Below are 16,280 nucleotides of genomic sequence, written 5' to 3' on the forward strand. Positions count from 1 at the left end.
ATATGGTTCTACCTGACATAATCGAAACCCCAGAACACCGACAACGAAATTACCGACACCACATAACCGACAGTGCAAAAACACGAAACCTCACATGCCCGACAACGAAATAACCGACGGTACACAAACACGAAACCTCATACACTGCACACACCACAATAACAACAATCAACAAACAAAACACATCCCTGTCCAAAACCACACACACAATACAAGCACACCAAAATCCTACAAACCCACACTAAACCACACATACACAACTATCTACAACCCTAACCCAAACCCTAACCCTAAGGTCCGTCACTATCGCATACTCAGCTAACCTGCCTAACCTAACTCACTTAACCCACCCCTAACCCAAAGACTATCACTACCGCACACTTACCTAACCCTGTCCCTAACCCTAACTCACTTAACTCACCCCTAACCCAAACACTATCACTACCACACACTTACCTAACCCGCGCCCTAACCCTAACTCACTTAACCCGCCCCTAACCCAAAGACTATCACTACCGCACACTTACCTAACCCAGTCCCTAACCCTAACTCACTTAACCCACCCCTAACCCAAAGACTATCACTACCACACACTTACCTAACCCAGTCCCTAACCCTAACTCACTTAACTCACCCCTAACCCAAACACTATCACTACCACACACTTACCTAACCCGGCCCCTAACCTAACTCACTTAACCCGCCCCTAACCCAAAGACTATCACTACCGCACACTTACCTAACCCAGTCCCTAACCCTAACTCACTTAACCCACCCCTAACCCCACAGACCGTCAATATCCACACTTACCTTACTCGCACCCTAATATCTGTCACTACCGCATACTTACATAACCTTTTCCCATGTCAGCATCCTCGGCATCGGTGTTTTCATCCATCGCGTCGGTCTTCTGCATTGTCGATCTTCTGGTGCTCGCGATTCGCTTGTCGGTGTTTTCCGCTATCGATGATGTCAGGTAGACCCATATATATATATATATATATATATATATATATATATATATATATACAAATAATTTAGCATATGTCAAGTTAGGTCCTTTTACCTCTGAATCTATACATATAACAAAAGGCACTAAACAAGGATGTCCCATGTCACTGATTCTATTTGCTCTGGCTATTTAAATATTATCAGATTCAATTCGTAACAATTTAAAAATCAAAGGAATAGATGTTTTTGAACAATACGATTAAGAAATGCTATTTTCTGATGACATATTGCTAACATTATCTAATACAGAAGAGACATTAGAAGAATTAGATATATTAATTGACAAATTTCACATGACTTCAGGACTCCATTTCAATAAATCAAAATCAAAATTGTTATTTTTAAATAAAAAAAGAACTGCAGACTAAGGGGATCACATCATAGGGAAATAAGAATCTACCTTAAAATATCTAGGAATTGAGTTATGCAAGGATAATAATAAATTAGTCTCAAAAAAACTACAATAATATCATCAATAACATTAAAATCTCTGTGGAGAAATGGAACAAAATAATATTAACATTTGAAGATAGACTACAGTAAATAAAAATGGTTTTACTGCCCAAGATCCTATATATATATATATATATATATATATATATATATATATATATATATATATATATATTTATAGCCATGGCACTACAACTGTTACCAGAAAGGAATATACTTAAAGAAATAATTTCACGCCTAATAAAATGTTTATGGTTTCCCAAAAAAAACAGAATAGCTTTAATACATCATATCAGACCATGGAAGCAGGGAGGATTAAACCTTCCTGATACAGAAATATATATAAAAGCATCAATATCTCAAACAATCTGAGATTGGATAAGTCCAAATTACTCTGCAAACTGGAAAGAATTACTAACTGTAATATCAATAAATTAATATGATTTACAAAAAAAAAAATTCAAATAGATAAAAACAATTTGCCATGGCACATATGTATTAGTATGCAATATAATATAACCAAACCCACTAAAACTCGTATGGTTAATTATTACATTGACTCATTTAGGAAAATTATTAATGATTCCTGCGGTGGTGCAGCGGTAGCAAGAGGTTCTCCCGTTCGATTCTCAGCTAGTGTGCGGCGAGTGCCTTCTGTGTGGAGTCTGCATGTCCTCCCCGCGGGCCGAGTGGTGTTCCGAAAGACATGTGTGAATGGGAGTGCCTTCATTGAAGGTTGGGCGTCGAGCTGGCAACTCAGCACCGTGAAAATCTACTGCCAATCATTAGCGGACCGGAGTTCCGCTGTGGCGACCCCTAACCAGGAAAAGCCGAAAGACAACAACAACAACATTAATGCAAATATAGATTTAAAAATCTGGTTTGATCTTTTAACACCATTTATAGTCACAAAGAACTTTCCACATAAAATATATAGAGACATTATTAATTCATGGTAACAGAAAGGATTTGCTTGTTGGCTCCAATGTATCAAAGAACTAAAAGTTTTAGATATGCAAGAAATAAAAACAACATACAAAATTCCACAACAGGACTGGTTACCTTTACAGAGTATTCTGTCATATTTGCAAGATTTAAGTAGAATAAATAACAATTCTTCATTTATAGAATTACCTAAATTTATGAAATAGATATATGAAATCATATATAATGACTCTGACATGGGAAACAGTATTTCAAAATTTTACAAAATATTGATAAACTATAAAACAACACCCAAAACTTCATACTGGAAATATATAACAAAATGACACACAATGCAGTTAACTCAAGATATTAAAACAAATATCTTATTATTAGTAAAATATATATCCTTTACACAATACTGGAAAGTTTTTAATTGGAAATGCTTGCACAGAGCATTCTTAACACCAGACAGACTCAGTAAAATTAGTTATTCCATAAAAGGAATATGTTGGAGATGTGAGCAAGTACACAATGCAGATTGGAACCACATTTTCTTTGACTGTGTTAAAATTAAGCCATTTTGGAATGCTATTAATAACTTTCTGCAAGCTTTATTTAATGAATCATTTTATTTAACTAAAGCTCTTGCATTATTAAATGTGAAAGAAGGTCTTCATTTGAATAGGTCAAACATGCATCTAGTATGGACTATACTTGCAATTTCAAGGAAGTGTATAACAAGAAGATGGAATACAAACAGAATACCAACTTCAGAAGACTTCTACAGCCTACTGAAGACTACAGCATTATTGGAAATTAAAATTAAAGAACAAAGAATTTATCCAAAACTATTTATCAACAACCCTTGAGAAAAAGTCTTATCTAAACATACACCTGAAAACTATCTTACATTCCTCCATCTACTACAAGATGGAGACATTCAACCCAACCCAGGCCCTCTAACCTCCAACAAAACATACAAAACTCACATCAAACCCCTCTCTCCCTCATCCACTGCATCCTCTGACTTATTATCCTTAGCCCATCTCAACATACGTAGTATCTGCAACAAAATCAGTCAACTGCATGCCCTACTAGAAGTAAACAACTTTGACATCCTATGCTTATCAGAAACTTGGCTAAAGCCCTCTATTAAAGACATTGAAATTACCCCACCTGGATATAGCATTCTCAGACTTGATCGTACCTCCAAAAAAGGAGGTGGAGTAGCTATTCTATATAAAACACAACTAAAGCTTACTCTTCTGGACCTTACCCTTAACCAAAACATTAATGCCGAAATAATTGGTTCCAAAATTCAAATTAACAACACTAAATCTATAAACATCATCTGTGCATACCTCCCCCCTGGAAATAATATCCCCATCTTAGAACAACTTCTTGAACACCTCTCTATAAACCTCCCTCAAGAAACACTATTTCTTGGGGACTTTAACATCGACTGGAATTCTTGTAGCAATGCTAACCCCACCTCCCACATAAATCTTTTTGGTTTCAAACAACTAATTGACAGTCCAACTAGAATAAATAATAAAAGCAAAAAAGAAACCACCTTAGACTGGATTCTTACAAACTCCCCCCTACAAAACTACCAAACTGGCATCCTTCCAGATGATCTTAGCGATCACTCTCTTACTTATGTCATTAGGGCCAAAACTAAGCTAAACTTACCTACCTCACATAAAACAATATATTCAAAAAAACACTTTAATCCTGAAGGATTCCTAACAGAACTGTCACAATACAACTGGACCCCTCTCAAATATCTCTCACTTAACAATGCTGTTGAACACTTCAACTCAGCATTCCTGGCCATCCTGAATCAACATGCCCCAAAACGTATCATTAGAACAAAGACCAAAATAGCACCCTGGCTAACTTCTAATACCAAACAAAAAATTATACTTAGAAATAAATCGTGGAAAAAATGGCGGTCCTCCAGAAATCCAAACGATCACCAAATCTTCAAAGAACTCAGAAATAATACTAAAAAAGCTATACTTGCAGACAAAAAAAATTATTACCTTGAACTACAACAATCAACCAAAAAGAACCAAAAGGTTTTGGTCTACTATCAATAATCTTCTTACCCCAGGCAAAGTAGTTACACCAAACCCACAAAACTTAGATCCTGACAACCCCTCTTTAATAGCCAATAACTTCAACACCTTCTTTACTACTTCCATACAAAATCTAGCTAACCACTTAACCCCTGATTCTTCCCAACTGCTCTTAAATAACAGTAACAACTGCCTTCCACCCCTGCAACTTCAACCCATACCTACCTCCTACATACAATCTCTTTTACAAAAACTTAAATCTACTACACCCTCAGCTGATAACCTTCCAGCTGAATTTCTTCAAATAGCAGCCAAAGCTATCGCCTACCCTGTCACCATCCTCATAAACAGATCCATAAAAGAAAGTACTTTTCCCACAATCTGGAAAATATCTCATATCATACCCCTACACAAAGGAGGCAAATCCACAGACCTTTCAAACTTTCGTCCTATAGCACTACTATCTCCACTAGCTAAAATCATGGAAAATGCATACACAAACAACTACTTAACCATCTCCTTCAAAACAACCTACTTGCAAATACTCAACATGGATTTAGACCTTCACATAGTACTACCACTGCTCTACTTTCCTTTTCCAACACCATCAACTGTAATCGTAACAACAACAAACTAACCTCTTCTCTTTTCCTAGACCTGTCAAAAGCCTTCGACATGGTCAACCACACACTTCTACTACACATATTAAAATCCCTTGCTTTGGATACCTCCTCCTTAACCTGGTTCTCTTCTTATCTCGAAAACCAACAACAAGCAGTACTCTGGAAAAATTGTCTATCTTCCCTACTACCTATCTCTTTAGGAGTCCCACAAGGATCAATACTAGGCCCACTCTTATTCTCTATCTTTATTAATGACCTCCAAGCATCTATCCAAAACACTACATGTATACAATATGCAGATGATTCCACCATTATTTGCACAGCCTCCACTCAATCTGAACTCCACTCACTCACACAAGCTACCTTTTCTATCGTCGAACACTGGTTCTCAAAAAGATGTCTTCTCCTCAATCCCAAGAAAACAAAACTACTACTTTTCTCACCTACACACAAATCTACACAACTTAACTTCTCTATTACTGCAGGTGATAACTCCCTCATCTCCCCAGACTTATCAACTAAACTACTTGGTGTTACTATTGACAATAATCTTAGCTATGATTACCATATCAACAACACCATAAAAGCAGTTAATAAAAAAATTGGCTCACTATACAGAATCAAACCCTACCTTACACCTGAAGCACGGACCACCTTAGCACAAACACATCTCATCTCGACCCTATTGTATGCCTCCTCTATTTACACTAACCTCTCAAAAAGTAACCTGAAGAAACTTACGACATCCTACCACAATATAGCTCGCTTTGCCATAGCATCCCAGTATAGAACACACCACTGTCTAAACTTAAAACACTTACACTGGTTGGAACTTCCCAACAAGATTATATATCAACAACTCCTAATAACACATAACATATTATATCAACCATCTAAAACACCTGCTCTCACTAATCTTCTGAGCCCTTATAATAACCTGAAACAACTACGTTCTGCTGAAAAGCTTCAAGTCAACACAACTCGAATCACCAATTCCGCAGGTAACTGCCTTTTTCCCAACGCAGTAGGCAAAATATGGAATAACCTCCCCTCACACATTACCTCTATAGGCTCCTTTGATCTTTTTAAAAAACAACTCTTTGCACATCTTAAAAACTTCTGGCTCTGCTGTTGTACCAATCCCGACTGAGAAACCTAATACCTTCTACTATCATTCTTCCTCACTTCTCAACTACAATCCTTCTCTGTGTTCTCAAACATCCTAATGACTCTACAGTTTCTACTGTTCTCAAAAAAAAAAAAAAAAAAATTATATATTGTATATACACTAATATGTATGCAATGATCTGAATGGAGTGTAGTTCTAGACATAATTAATGTCTCTTGCAATACTTAAATAGTATTTTATGTGTTCTATTTTTCTTGATCTAGACTAATAACTATCCATGGTAACTTAATATCTGTTAAAGGAACTCATAGTTAATCTTCAATTTTGTATAACCTTTGTTTTAATTCTGTGGAGCTTTTCTCCCCGGGCCTCCACTGAAAATGGAAATTATCCAGCTGGACTAGCCCGGTCAACAAATGTAAAATAAAAATAAATAAATAAATAAAATTGATTGACACTATACAATAATTAATCAGACACGCTGATAATGGATTAGACATACTCATAAAGTAACTGTATACATTAATATCTGTTATAGTGTCAGACTAATGTAAATAGTATACATAGTTATTTAGGATGGTATGTATAAATACTATGGAATTCATTCAAATGTATTTGAAAAATAAAAAAAATTTTTGAGAGAAAAAAAAAAGTTCATCACTGATAACAGACTGCATGAGTGACTGGATCTCTGCAACAAAACTGAAATATGGCTGCCTGAGAGGAACTATTAAAATTAATACAATTTCCCTTATTTTCAGGAAATTTGTATATAATAAAACTTTGTTCCAATACCACAGACCTTGAAGTGAGTGGTTATTATGTAAATGGTGGTGTGACACCCCTGCAAAGTGACAGGCATAGTAATTTCCATCTCCGGTATAAGCAGTTAGTGACTAACTAGGATATGGTTTAAATCTCCTCGCAAGTAGATGGAGTCATGTCAGGTCCTGGAGAGGCTGATGCAGATATTCAGATCACAGAGATCTTGTTGCCACTGGAATTAGAGGGTGCATTGTAAAGCCCTCAATTAAAATCAAGAAAGGAGTATCATAGCAATGGCCGGTGCCATATATCAACTACAATAGCAGGCCTCTGACAAAGTCCTCGTTGATGATGGAGGCCATTATGTGTCAGTTGAATGCACAGAAATGTCAACAGAGAAATTAATGTTTCATGGTTAAGGTGTCACAGTGGCAACCAAGAAAGATTATGGACTTTACGGCAGTAGTCTGATACAATTTGATTTCTACCCCATGTCTGTGAATGGAACTAGAATCTTCCTCAGCTTCCTCATTGTTTGGGAGGGAATCAGAGAAATAGAGTATGAGGCAGGACTCCTGGGGAGTGGTCCCTGGAAACTTGCCTGTTTGCCACAGTGGGAATACTAAGGCCTCTCATACTGAGACCTGTAGCAAAGTACATCAGGGTACCCAATGTCTAGCCTTCTTCTGCAGCCTTTAGGACCTTGATGGTCTTCAAAAATTTATCAGCTGCGGAGGAAGGGGACAAATAGAAACAACAGCTTCGCCCAGAGTTGGAACAGCCTCAGTAGGAATTATGACTTCTTCAAGAGAGCGAGTGGAGAAATGCTGACACTGAGGACTATTCCAAGCCTGGAAGTGGGTTGATACCTGGGAAGCAAACTGCCTAAAATTTTTTGAGGGGATATTACCTCCTTTATGATGCTCCATTTTGCTGATATACTTATTTGTGTTTGTGTGTGTGTGTGTGTGTGTGTGTGTGTGTGTGTGTGTGTGTGTGTGTGTGTGTGTGTGTGTGTGTGCATATGTGTTTGTAAGGGCATGTGAGTCCTTTTGCATGTGTCCTTTTAGTAGCTTTCTCTAGCATATACTAACAGTTACCACAACATGCAATGTTCCAGCAATTCATATCTGGTTACCAGGATAGTACTTTCAATCTGTACTAGCTGCAAAGTTTTGTTGAATATCTAGTCCTTAGCCCCTACCAATAGTCAAATTATGTCTTCTCTGCTTTCTACTGCCTCCTAAAGAGCAAAAGCAATATACTTAGCATGTACTCCTTCCGTACACTTGCCCAAATCTTTGACAAGTCACTGTTTCAAATCATCATGTCACGAATAGAGCCAGTAGATGATATATATTCTTGTAAAGCTGTGTATTCTTTTGTTAATTATAAAAGCTCACTGGACAGAACTGGTCACTTTTTTAAGAAACTCTGCAGGTAACTGACACCATAGATAAACATAGTTTAAAATAGACTCTTGTCCTTGGAGGTCTCCATCTTCATCCTAGGATTATGAAGACTATAAAGGTGTGATGACCCACACATACACAAACACAGACACACACACACACACACACACACACACACACACACACACACACACACACACACACACACACACACACACAGGAGACTGAATGTACAGCAGCTAGATCATTATAACCACATACACAAAAATGCCCAGACACCAGACCATCCAAAAACTAATTTCTAATACTTCCTAAGGCAGTACGCACAGGAAAAATAGCCTTCTACAAGAAAGACAAAAGTTGTTCATGACCCACTTTCTTCTCATAACCAAAACATGGTTGGACGGAACACTAATCTGTTTTAATCAGTTTGTACGCTAGAGCTAATGTAGTGTAATCTGTGGGATAAATGGGAGACAAAAAAAAGGGAAATAAAAACTTGAAGGAAAATTGCAGAACTGCAAATATGTGCAGCATCTATATTTATTTATTTATTTATTGCAGTTGGTTTACCAGGATAGTCCATTGGGCCAAAATGAACCCGTTTTCAGTGGAGTCCTGGGGAGAAAAGCTCCAAACAATCAAGATTACAGTAGGTTATGAATGATAATTATACAAATGTAAAAAATATGAAAGATAATTATACAATTTAAAAAACAATTCAAGCAAACAATAACAAATAGTACACAAAAGTTACAAACTAATACAAAGTAGTGATTGAAACTAACAGATGATACAAACTAAAAAAGGAATAGTGCAAGTAAATATTTAGAAGTCATTTTGTCCTAGGATTCAAACAGTTAAATGAGCAGCATCATATAGTCATGCAAATATCATAATAATATTCATGCAGATATCATAATAATAAGAATGGATGAGTTAGGAGTAATGAAACAGAGAAATGCTGCTGTAATCAGGGGAAGTAAGGAAGATGGGAAATGCCAGTGCTAGTTATGTGGGATGGGAGTAAGAGCATTCCCAGAGGGATACTAGATGAGAATGAAGAGATTTTTTAAAAATAAAACGGTTAGAGCTGATACGAATGGATGGTGGCAGGGAATTCCAGAGGCGAGCCAGACCATAGGATAGAAGATTTTTGCCTGGGGCACGAGTTGGTTTGTACACTTCTAAAAGATTTTGATTATTAGACCTTAATACTCTACCAGGTAGGTGCATTTTAAAGGCAGTAGAAAGGGAGGGACAGAGAGAGGGGTTGAAAATCAGTTTGTGTGCAAGTGTTAGTTGAGTATAGGTGAGAAGATTTGGTAGTTCTAGCCATTTTAGTTTTTGGAGAGAGGAGCAATGGTGGGTAGAGGACTTATTGCTGGTGGCAAACTTGGCAATTTTGTTGTAGCAAGAGGAAAGTTGTGTTTTCAGAGAGGACTGCAGATTAGTCAGAAGTGGAGCTCCATAGTAAAGGGAGGGGATAAGAAAGGAAGTAGAGAGAGTAATTTTGGTGGCAGGAGTAAGGTAATGATTTTGTCGATAGAGCATACCGAGTTTTTGATGTGTTTTTTTGATATTTAGTTGTAAATGAGAGTTGAATTTGAGCTGGTTGTCAATTTGGACCCCGAGCAATTTGGTCTCTGGGACCAGTTCCAGAGGTGTGTTATTTTGACTAGTAATAGAGAAAGTGTTTATATCGAGGGAGGTGACTTTAGAGGGTGTAAAAACCATTAGTTTGGTTTTAGAGGCATTGAGTGCTAGGTGTTTTCGTTTCATCCATTGCTCAGTGGTTGAAAAAGCATCTTGAGTAAGCTTTAGAAGTGTAGGGATAGATGTGGCAGAGCAGATAATAGTTGAATCATCTGCATATTGGATGATGTTTGAGAAAGGGATAGAGTTGCGGAAGTCATTTATGAATATATTAAAGAGGAGGGGACCCAATATGGAACCTTGGGGAACTCCGGTTGGGGTATTAAGAAATGAGGAGGTGGCCTTTTTCCATTTTACTGCATAAAGTCTATGGGATAGGTAGCTGGAGAACCAATTCAAAGATGAAGGAGATAGGTTAAGTTTTGAGAGTTTAGTTAAAAGCAGGCTGTGTGAGATAGTGTCGAAGGCCTTAGAGAGGTCTAGTAATAGGGTAGAGACAAATAGACCAGAGTCCCAGGCTTTGTTAATAGTTTCAAGGAAGGAGAGGAGGGCTGTCATAGTGCTGTGATTAGGTCTGAATCCATGTTGTGTGGGAGTTAGTAGGTGATTATCTAAGAGATGTGGTAGGAGTTGAAGTTGGATACACTTTTCAAGGAGTTTAGAGATGGGAGGCAGGATAGCAATGGGGTGGAAATTAGTAACATTGTTATTGTTGCCCCCTTTATGTAATGGTATGATAAAGGCCTTTTTCCAGATTTGGGGTACTGTACTTTCTTGGATAGAGCGGTTGATTAGAATGCTAATGGGGTAGGCAATTGCTTCAGCTGCTGTGCTAAGAAAGAAAGAGGGGATATTATCAGGAGCATTAGTGCATGGCTTCAGTTTTAGAAGGAGTTTTTTGATAGTAAAAGTGGGTATAGGCTTTAGTGAGAATAATGGGGAGTGGGAAGAGGGGGTATTAGGGGGTGAAGAAGGTGAGGAAGTGAGAGTAGGAGAAGAGGAAGAGGGTAGAGAGTTAGTGGACGAGAATGAGGGAGTGGTAGCAGTGCAGGGCAGAGTATTGGTAGGGGGGGTTGGGGGTGAGTTGGAGCATGTGATATTGTTAGGGAAAGAAGAGGTTAATTTAGAGATGGATTCAATGAAAAAAGAGTTAAATTGTGTGGCTAGGTCAGTATCAGGAGCATTATGGTCTGGGGTGGGGGTGTCTGGTTTGTTGGGGTTGAGGAGGTTAGAGATACTTTTCCAGAATTTCTGAGGATTTGTTTTGTTATTGTTTTAGAGTATGGAGAAGTAATTTTGTCGATCAGAGATGATGATTTTTTTTACTTTATTTCGAAGTGTTTTGTATTCATTATGGTTGAGAGTGGTCCTATTTTTCTGGAAGTGTGTCCAGGCTTTATCTCTATGCCGCATTATTGCTAGTGTGTTATTGGTAAGCCATGAGGCAGTTTTAATTTTTATTCTCTTTGTCCTTAAGGGAGCATGAAAGTCTAGAACTTTTAAGAATGTTGAGTTGAAGTGGGCAACTGCATTATCTAGAGACAATGTTTTTAGACAGTCCCAGTTTATTGCTTTTAGGGAATTAGAAAAGGTTGATGGATTAAAGTTTTTTTGATTCCGGATAGTAATAAAATTATGGGTGTGATGTAGGAGTAAGGGGAGACGATGAGTGAAAGTGGGTAAGTGGTCACTAAGAGGATCTGGAAGAGTACCACTGTCGGAGAAATAGTGGGGATGAGAGACTAGAATCCAGTCTAGAATACTGCCAATACACAGGTTTTTTGATGGGCGTGTTATAGAGTTGATTAGCTGTGAAAAATTGTAGAGGTTGATGTTAAGTGGGTTTGTAGGAGACTGAATGGAGGCCCAGTTAATATTCATGTCTCCTAAGATTATTGTTTCATTGCTAATGTTGTTGGAGAGCCAGGAGAGGATGTCTTCGAGTGTAGAAATATTGTCCCCTGGGGGGATGTAGAGGGAAGCTATACATATGTGCTTGTGTTTGTTGACTTGAAGTAGTGTTAGGAGTAGTTCAGCATTGTTAAATTGAGGAGTAGGTTTGTTATAAGGAGTAACAGACAAGGAGGATGAGTATAGGAGACTATAAGATTCATAACTTTTTTTGTATAACAATAAAAATAAAAAAAATGATAACTTATAACACATTGCATTATAAAACTATACAAGTATGGAAGAACGCAGATATTCAAAATAAAAACTGTACAAAATAATAGTGTCCAAAACTATAAGAAAGAGCGTCAGAATTCAAAAGTCACATAACAGTATCATGCCAAAGTGTCAAGTGACATTTCCCTTACTGCAAGTGTCAGAGAATTCTGGCCTCTGTAGGCAAGTTGCAGGTTGGCATTTACAGACTTGCAAATATTACCTAAGAGCTTAAGAACAGAAGTAAGGATCTGGCACCAACATATGTTCAGGATATTTAGCCAATGAATGGAGAGAGCAGTCTGAGTTGGGGAATTTCCAAATAGTGCACCATTATCTTCCACATAGATATAATTTAAGTTAATTAACCTTACCCACATTTAATGTTAACATGCAATGTACAAACCAGCTCTAGTTCATAGGTTCATAGGTTGGTACTAGGCTATCAGCCCTAGGGCCTATACAAGCCTAGCCATAACAATTCCCTGGATATTTCTTCCCACAATATTTACTTCCCTACCCCTGTCTAGCAGGGTCACTGACATGATCCCCGGGGTGAATTTCCTATCTCCCATCCAATCATCAAGGTTCCTTTTGAAGGGGGCAAAAAGGCCCTCTGCTTGACATGTATGGGCAGTCTTTTCCAGAGTCTGGGGAATCTCTGGGACAGGAACCAATCCCTCCAGCATGTTTTATTCATTGTGATGACCAGTTTAGATCCCTGGAGCGTGTGGCTCTGAGGGATTGGGATTTCTTTATGTGTAGCATGTCCAACAGCTCTGGGTTTGACATGGCCTTGTATGTTAAGCAGAGATTGCCTCTGAGTAGAGGATATGCGACAGAGTATAGCTGGAGTTTTTTTAGATGGTCAGCATAGGGCATCTGCTTTAGGCCTGTGATTCTTTTAGTGAGGTATTTCTGTGGCCTTTCCAGTTGTTGCAGATGTCTTGAGAGGTACATACCAAATAGGGCGTTGTATTCTATAATGGGTCTAATGAGGGATGAGTACAGTGGGACAATGGCCTCCTTTTTTCTAGATGAAAAGCCCTTAGTGATGAGGTGTGCCACATAGAAGGATGTCCTGACTGTTGTGGTGATGTGGTTATCGAAGGTGAGACCACTGTCCACCTGTGTCCCTAAATATCTTATCACACTTTCGGTGTTCAGTGTACTGTCATCTATGTGGTAATTCATGGGTACATGTTTTTTCCCAAAGGGGATAACAATACATTTCTTGGCATTGAGCTTGAGCCCATGGCTCTGGCACCAAGCATCTCTTTCTGTAAGGCCCTTTTGAAGAACAGCCACATCATTTGGGGATTCAATAATGGCTCCCAATTTGCAGTCATCTGTGAACTTTGTTAGCCAGAGTCCCTTAGTGTTGGCCTGTACCTCAGAGAAGTAGATGCCAAACAAGAGCAGTCCCAGGACTGAACCCTGAGGTACTCCACTTATCACTTGTCTGGAGATGGATTTGGAGTCAGCTACTTTTACAGTGTGAGTTCTGTCAGTAAGCCAGTTGGCAACCCATCGAGTGACGTAGGGATTAATGCCCAGCTTAGTAAGTTTATCTATGATTCCAGAGTGGGGATGGTGTAAAAGGCCTTGGCAAGGTCCAGATAGGCTCTGTGGACTGCCTTACTCTCATCCAACGCTCTGGAGACTGATTCAAAGAAGTCAGTCAGGTTCAGGAGACAAGATCGGCCTTTCATGAACCCAAACTGGGTGGGGTCCAGTGTTTGAAGGTTGCCAATGTCTTTGTTTATAAGTTCTATGATAATACATTCCATGGCCTTGCAGATCAGACTCGTCAGACTGATGGGATGGTAGTTCCCAGGATCCAAGGTAGATCCCCCCTTGTGGAGTGGGATAACTGTAGCTGTGCGTCACTCAGTGAGCACGGAGCCTGAGGTGAGGCTATTATTAAACATGACACTTAGGTGAGGTGCCAGTTAATTTTGTAGTTCATGTAGTACACAGCCTGGGATGTTGTCTGGTCCCATGAATCCTGTATTTTAACTTTGAAGAGTGCAGTTTTACCTGTGTGGCCATTATTACCAGAATTTGGTGGTCTTTTGGTATTGAGATGGGCCCTTTTAGGAGATGAGAGGGGGTGAAGTTGGCACTGAATCGATCTGACAAGATATTGGCAATATCTTTGGGATCATTACATTTAATGCCATTCTGTTGTAGCACAGAGAAGATCTGAGCATTGCCATTTAGATTCTTGACATAGCTATATAATGCCTTGTGGTTGTCTTTGGAATCTTTGGCAATTTTTATTTTTGTAACTAGCTTTGGAGGATTTTATGAGGGATCCCAGCTTCTTACTGAGGCTGGTAAGAAAGTTGTTTGCATCCTGGGATTTTCCTCTTTTTTGCAACAGTTTCTTCCTTTTGTTGTCAAGTTTGTTTATGGCAGGTGGACCACCATATTGGCTTCCTTTTTTTGGAGGAGAGTGTCTTGGTTCTATTTGGGATGGCACGATTCATGCACGAGTGGATGTGCTCGTAAAGTGCCTTAGTGTAGAATTCAGCAGTCAAACTTTCAGTTCCCGTCTGCATGGGTGTCATAAAGTTTGTCACTTCTGACTTGAGTAGCATGAAGTTGGCCTTGGAGAAGTTTTTTTACGGAGGTTTCCTTACTGGGGTGGGGGGGTGGGGAGGGATGTGGATGTCAAGGGTGATTAGCTTATGGTCAGACCTGACCAACAAGGGAGTGACCATAGGTATGGAGCATCGATTTCCCATGTTGGTAATGACCAGGTCTAGTATATTGGAGCCTCTGGTGGGACTATGGATTAGTTGATCCAGGGCATTGGAATTTATGAATTCCAAGAACCGTTAGGCAAAGGTGTTGGTACATGAGTAATTTTCCAAGTTAATGGCAGGGTAGTTGAAATCACCTAGTATTAGGGTGTTTGGTTGTATCTTAATATTTTCCAGTATGTTTAGAAAGGTGTAGTGAGAATCTTGGGGCATGGTGGGGGATCTGTAACAAGCTACAATTTGGATTGTAGTCTTACCTAGTGTTAGTTGCACCTGGAGAATTTCAGATGCATTGTGTTGGGCAACTAGTCTGATGGTGTGAATATCCTTGGTGAATATGGACATTCCTTCACCTTTAATGTTTTGGTCCTGGTTTGGTGGCCAAAAAGTGTGGTAAGAGTTGTAGCCTGGTATTGCAGAGGTGCTCTCTGGAGCCTTGAACAAGGTCTCAGTTACTGTACAGATATCGATTCTCTCCATTTTTAGGAGTGTCTCGAGTGAGTGCATTTTGAGGTTTAGACTTCTAGCATTGAGTAGCATTACCTTCAGATTTTGCATGCTTGTACATGTTACAGTGGTGGTTTTGTCCTTTGAACTTTGCCTAAAAAAGGCACTACAGGTGTGGCAAGAGCCTTAGCCAGTAACCTGAATCCCAGGGGCGACAGGTGCAGACCACCTCTGGCAAAGCATAGTGGTCTATCGATCATGTCGTCCCAGGTAGACAGATACTGGATCCCCTTTGAATGACACCAGAAGCTTAGCCAATTGTTGAAGTCAATCATTGTGTCCTTATACTGTGGTATCATTCTGGGTGAAGGCAGGATTCCACTCAGGGCTAGGGTCATACCTGCCTGGGCCACATGATCCAAGAGCTCTTCCATGTCTCTTTTCCTGTAGTCCAGGGAGGTATGTCTCAAGTCATTCACTCCAACATGGACAATATAATAATATTAATAATTAATAATTAAATCCAGTAACAGACAGATAGTACAGTGTCATCAGAGTAAATTATGTGAAGAAACAGAGGGAGGGTATAGCCTTTGGAATATAAATAAAGAAAATGAATAATTATGTAACCAGTATATAGGCTTCTAGAAAGTCTTCTATAGCCAGTGGCAGTTCCAGATGTGCCAAAATGATATGTACCATGTAATGACAACCAATATGTTACAAAAACTATACCAAGAAATGTCCACTTTGGATTCTTACAGGACATGGTTTAGAAGTTCATATCCTTTTATTGTGATTAACAATATAATGTGACTTTGTGATTTACTTTCAGTTTTAGT

The sequence above is a fragment of the Protopterus annectens genome, chromosome 8.part0, assembly GCF_019279795.1.
Source record: "Protopterus annectens isolate FY-2018-M chromosome 8.part0, PAN1.0, whole genome shotgun sequence".
In the NCBI taxonomy this organism is placed as follows: domain Eukaryota; kingdom Metazoa; phylum Chordata; order Ceratodontiformes; family Protopteridae; genus Protopterus; species Protopterus annectens.